The sequence below is a fragment of the Sphaerodactylus townsendi genome, linkage group LG12 (genome assembly GCF_021028975.2).
Source record: "Sphaerodactylus townsendi isolate TG3544 linkage group LG12, MPM_Stown_v2.3, whole genome shotgun sequence".
NCBI lineage: Eukaryota > Metazoa > Chordata > Lepidosauria > Squamata > Sphaerodactylidae > Sphaerodactylus > Sphaerodactylus townsendi.
In genome coordinates this window covers 7,410,406-7,416,405 of record NC_059436.1, presented here as the reverse complement: position 1 = coordinate 7,416,405, position 6,000 = coordinate 7,410,406, and positions in this window count along the sequence as shown.

Here is a 6,000-nt window from a genome sequence, read left to right as displayed (position 1 = left end):
CCGCTTTTTCTCCCCTTCAAATGTTGTTTCCTCTTCCTCCCTTCTCCATAACTATATGAACAGTGAGAAACTTGGTACTTTGATGTCTCGAATAAAATATTCACTCAGAGATCTATCCGAGAGTGCATAATTAGGTGGACTCACTGCAAATCTAGTTGAGTATGTAGATCTGGAGAGAGAAAGTGCCATAATGTCAGGACCCCAAGGCTCTGAAAGTAGAATTCTAAGCGCCATCTCTCTTCCCTTTTTTTGCTGACGTGTAATATCTTCCAGCAAAGTCGCTTCCTTATGTAGGCAATTGGCTAGCTCTGGTGATGTGCCTGTGTCTATTACAGAAAGTGCTTGGGGTGAATTTTTATATTTGTCTGGCTCAGCAATGCAGAGGTTCAGCAGGGCTGGCACTCAGAACTTGTTCAAAGTTTGGGAAACCACTTGTTATCAGAGGTGACCTCTGTTCCTGGGAGAAAACCAAGTTTTCATCCCCCCCATGTTCGAGAAATTGCATTCACCCAGCCGTCTGGGGACTTAAGAAACATTGTGTGAGAAGGTAAAGCAATGGAGATGAGTTCAGAAAAGACTGCGCCTCTTTATATCAATAGCTGATATACAGAGCCAGTGTTCTTGGGACAGTGTCCTTTCACCCAGCCAGTGACAAATGGCATGTTTGAAAGCTCTAGTATGCATAAAACACCTTTGTTTTATGTAATAGGTCACCACATGGTAACCATCATGTGACTTATTTAAATCAGGGTTTCCCTGTGTGATACCTGTAGGTGTTATGGTTCCCACTAGGAGTTGCCCTGGTGACTACCAAGCTTTTTAAAAAGAGGGTATTGCCTTTGCAAGGTATGGGTTGTTACTGGGTGCCTTCATTCAAAAGGGTTTTTTCCATGGCTGCAATAACAGCCGCAGTCTCTGAAAGATCAGGATCTGATGAACACCTTAACTTGTAGTTATATTTCCCTCCTGGCTTTCTTTTTTATTGCCCCTCTCTTTCTCCATTCCTCTCCCCCAAGCCTTTTTTCACTCATTTCTTTTGATTCCCCTTCTGTGATTCTTTTGCAAAGTGAGGAAGGAAGCCTTTGGTTCTGCTCTGCCTCTTGCAGAAGCTGTTTTTGGTTTGGCTCTGCCTCTCAAAATTCAAAAAGTGCTTAATGACTCAAAAAGGTTGGGGACCCCTGATCTAAATGCATTGACTGCCCCTGAATATGTAAGCTTCAGCTAATGGGCTTGTAGTGATAGTTGTCATATTATTTATTTCATTTTTATCCCACTTTTCCCTCAAGGAATTCAGAGCAGCATGCATAGTTTTCTTTATATCATGTGTATGGAGAGCAGGTGCTCTCTGTGATCCTCCTACCTCATTTGAATGGGTGCCATTACATCTGTAATGAGTACTGTCTAGTTCAGTGTTTCCCAACCTTTTCGAGGTCAGGGTACCCTTGATCTCACTCTTCATATCTCACAGTACCCCTGCTACCACCCTCCACCTTCCCCTCCCATTGCCCCTGCTTGCCACCCCCCCACCTTCCCCTTCCAGTGTGAAGGAGTAGCGCTGGGGAGGTATGGTGGCGGCTGCTGACTTCTTTGTGGCAGCCCTGCCCCTTGCCCTTGGCAGGCTCCGACCATGTCCTTGCTGGCCCAGCCGGTGGGAGACACCACAAAAATGAGGGGGGGTAGTGTTGCCGTGGTACCCCTGGGTAGTATTGCTCACAGCACCCCAGGGTACCAGGGAACCCTGGTTGAGAATGGCTGGTCTAGTTCATGCTTCAGCACAAGCTGCACCAAACCCTATGAAAAACACATGTGGTGCTTTTTCAGAGGAAATGATGGCTGTGCATGTCAGAAGGATAGAAGGTAGTGGGCAGTCCGATTTGTGGTTAAATACTTGAAATGTTGTGATGGAAAATATGCAACAGCTCCTCACTGGAGCTACAGTGAGGGAGCATATTACTCACACTGGTTGCCAGTTGAATTATGGGTCATGTTCAAGGTGTTAGTTTTGAGGGACCCTCATATCATCAGGACCACATTTCCCCATATTGCCTGTAGAAAACAGTCCGGTCCTTTGATGGAAATTTACTGGCAGTTTCCAGCCCTAAGGACATTAGGTCAAAGCCAGAGCTTTTTCGACCCTGGCTCCAGCTGGTGGATTTCTCTGTCAGCTGACACCAAGGTCCTGCAGAATCTTAACCAACTCTGCAGGGCCTGTAAGACAGAGATATTCCACCAGGCTTTGGATTAAGCCCATCCACTGTCATAATATCCTGCCAGCCTACCGACCACTTACCACCAACAATATTTTGACCATTGAGTTAACTATTAGTGAGCATCTGTGGTTATATATTTAAATCTGTGGTTTAAATTATTAAAATATTTAAATTATATATAACCATCTGTGGTTATATATTAAAATGGTGCCCCCCTTCCTGTTTATATCTCATCCCCCCACCTCCATTCATCCTTTGGTGACTTAGTCAATGGGAGCTTTACAGGATGAATGCATGTTATATTTATTGTCGTTTGTGAAGGTATTTTAGAACTGGTATTTTAGGAGCAGCAGTGGCGTAGGAGGTTAAGAGCTCGTGTATCTAATCTGGAGGAACCGGGTTTGATTCCCAGCTCTGCCGCCTGAGCTGTGGAGGTTTATCTGGGGAATTCAGATTAGCCTGTACACTCCCACATATGACAGCTGGGTGACCTTGGGCTAGTCACAGCTTCTCAGAGCTCTCTCAGCCCCACCTACCTCACAGGGTGTTTGTTGTGAGGGGGGAAGGGCAGGGAGATTGTAAGCCCCTTTGAGTCTCCTGCAGGAGAGAAAGGGGATATAATCAAACTCTCCCCTCTTCCTCCTTCCTTTCCTCCTCCTCCTCCTCCTCCTCCTCCTCCTCCTCCTCCTCCTCCTCCTCTTCTTCTTCTTCTTCTTCTTCTTCTTCTTCTTCTTCTTCTTCTTCTTCTTCTTCTTCGTTTTATCTTAAATGTTCTATTCTATGTAGTGTTTTAACTGTTGTAAGCTCGGCTATGGCCAGGGATGGGTGGGAAATGAATGAATGAATGAATGAATGAATGAATGAATGAATAAATGAATGAATGAATGAATGAATGAATGAATGAATGAATGAATGAATGAATGAATGAATGAATGAATGTGCTCCCCGTCTAACCTGGACTTTTGCTCTTTTGGACATAAACACAGCCTTGTTTATCTTTTTGCATGACGGACCCTATTGATTTTCAACGAAATTTACTGTGAGGTCAGGTGGTTAGAACTGCAGCAAGGGTGATTGAAAAGCTGTTAATTTACTGCTCTTGTTTGTCACAATGAAGGGGATAGAAACCATATAAAGTTTTCCAGTTTTCCAACATGCCTCTAATCTTTTGCAGGGTGATCCTGTGGTCAAAGTTAAGGGAATTCGGCGCCCGACTGAATGTGGAAAAGAGCCCAGTGTTTCACAATTTCTTAGATCACCTCTACAAGCTATATAGCAAAGGTTAAAATGCAACAAGAATAATTGATCTGTGTGCATTATCTTGAAAATGGAACAGAAGACGTAGAGGAGTGGAAACATTTCTATATAGGAAATGTGTCTATTATATTTTTCCATGGAAAATTTCCATTTCTAAAAGGGTACTGTTTCATTTTTAAAAAGGCAGATTTATGGAGACTTTCCAAAGGGCCTGGCAACCCAGTATTACTGTTAACACATACTTTGTCCACACATGTGTGAGAGTACAGGCCATCGCACAAGAGGATCAGGATTGCACATATTTGCCACATTCTTTGCAGCACTGACTATGCGGTTTGCACCCACCATCTCTGCACCTAACTTGAACTCACAGTTGTCCTGGGTGCTAGCAAATGTGTGAACTCAGGACCTGCCCTCGTAATCTGAAGAACTGATTTTTACAACTTTTTCATTATTGGGAAACGTAGTGTTGTTCAGTGGTCAGTGTCAAACAAGGATTTGAGAGTCTTGGGTTCCAATCTTGTGAAGCCTGCTGGGAGACCTAGGTTAACCACTCCCTTATTTTTTGTGAAAATGAAGTGGAGAAAGGAGCATCACGTATTCCGCCTTGAGCTTCTTCTAGGAAGGGCAAGAGGAAGCTGGGATAGCTATTTGCTGATTGTGGTTCAAATTCTGCATTTTGCTTCTGAATGTTGTGCAAGCCTCTGCAAACTGTTTTTTTAATGGTGAGAGGGCTCACACATACTTTAAATTAGAATAAAGTGAAGAAAACCTTGACACAAAGAAAGCCATCCCATTTTGCTTTACAAGGCATATATTTGTTATTAAAAACAGGGAAGGAGGTTGTTTTATAGGATATAAATGGAATAGATAGATGGCAGTAGAACTGTGACATAATGTATACACTGTGTACACATACTGGGATGTATGTAAAGCATGCTGGACCCTTGATGGTATGTTGAGGTCCTTTGGCAGACTGGATCCTGTTCTCCTTCTACTTGCACATATATATGTACAGAAGCAGATAATTTTTGGCATTATAGTAGAATCTGTACATGAGATCGTACATTATTTCTTTTTCAGTTAAGCAAAAGAGCAGTGTATTGCTTATTTTTTTAATAACATGCACTTGCCAGGAATTTGCATGCTAATTCCAAGTGCTCACGAAGCCAGTGGTTAGAGATGCAGTGGTTAGAGTGTCACACTAAGATCTGGAACACCCAGGTTCGAATCCCCATTCCATGATAAAAAAAAAAAACTTGCTGCATTGCTGTGGACCTGTCACTGTCTCAGGCCCATTCTGCCCAGGCAATTAAAGTGGGTTGGGCCCCTTTTTGAAAGCTTTGGGAGGGGAAGCTCGCATAGAACTTGCCCCCAAAACGCTGCTAACCCGTTTTACTGACCAGAACCCGGGTTTAATTAAACTATTCTGTGAGTTTTTTTCATGAACCCCGGGCTGCAAATGCTTCCTGCTTGCCTGTGCGAACTACAGCAAGCAGAAGTGTCCGTTCCCCACCCTTCCCTCCACCATTATGGTGGATTCCACAGGCAGCTGCCATTAGAGGGGATATTCTAATAGGGGGCTGCCAAACCATGCAGGTAGGTGGGGGAGGATTCTCAGGTGTGTATCGGGGGGAAATCTCAGCTTCATGGTTCACACAGAAACACAGTGCCTCTGTGTGAACCATGCAGCCTTTTGTCTCCAAGATCCCAGTGGCCCCTGGCTCCTGCCGCTGCCATGCAAACTGTGGCAGCGCAGCAGAAACAGGTTTCATGAGCCTGTTGCAGCCTGTGTGGAAGGGGCCTCAGACTTTACAGGGAGGTAGTTGTGAGGGTAAACTGGAAGCAGGGAGAAGAATGTTTGGAGTGTGGCTGTGACTCAGCGGCAGAGCATCTGCTGAGCAGGCAGAAAGTCCAGAGTTCATTCCCTAGCATCTCCAGTTAAAAGGACAGGTGATGTGAAAGAACTCTGCTTTAGTACCTGGTGAGCTGCTGCCAGTCAAAGCAGACAATGCTGACCTTTAAGGCCAACAAAGTTTCATTTCTGTATAAGCTTTTGTGTACAACGCATACATGAAAGCCTACACCAAGAATAAAACGGCTTTGGCTTTAGAGGTGCCACTGGACTCAATTTTTTTTTCCTCTGCTGCTTTAGTATACTGAGCTTGATGGACCAAATGCCTGATTCAGCATAAGGCATAAGGCAGATTCATGTATGAATGCAGTGCTGGATTTAAATGAAGAGAGGCCCCCGGCTATTCCGCTTCAGACTTTACAGGGAGGTAGTTGTGAGGGTAAACTGGCCCCTCCCAATCCTCCACCCTCATGGCTAGAGGAAGGTGGAAGAGTGATTTAAACAAAATTGGGTAAAGTTATTAGGAAGGAAGAAATGAAGGGGCATTCTCTCAAAATGGGGTCCACTTCAGTTGAAGTCCTGGAAGGACACACTCAACACAGAAATCATTGCTAATGTCAACTTATCTGCTTAAGACAGTATTATTCTGAAATGGGGTCCAAGGAAAATTACTGAAGG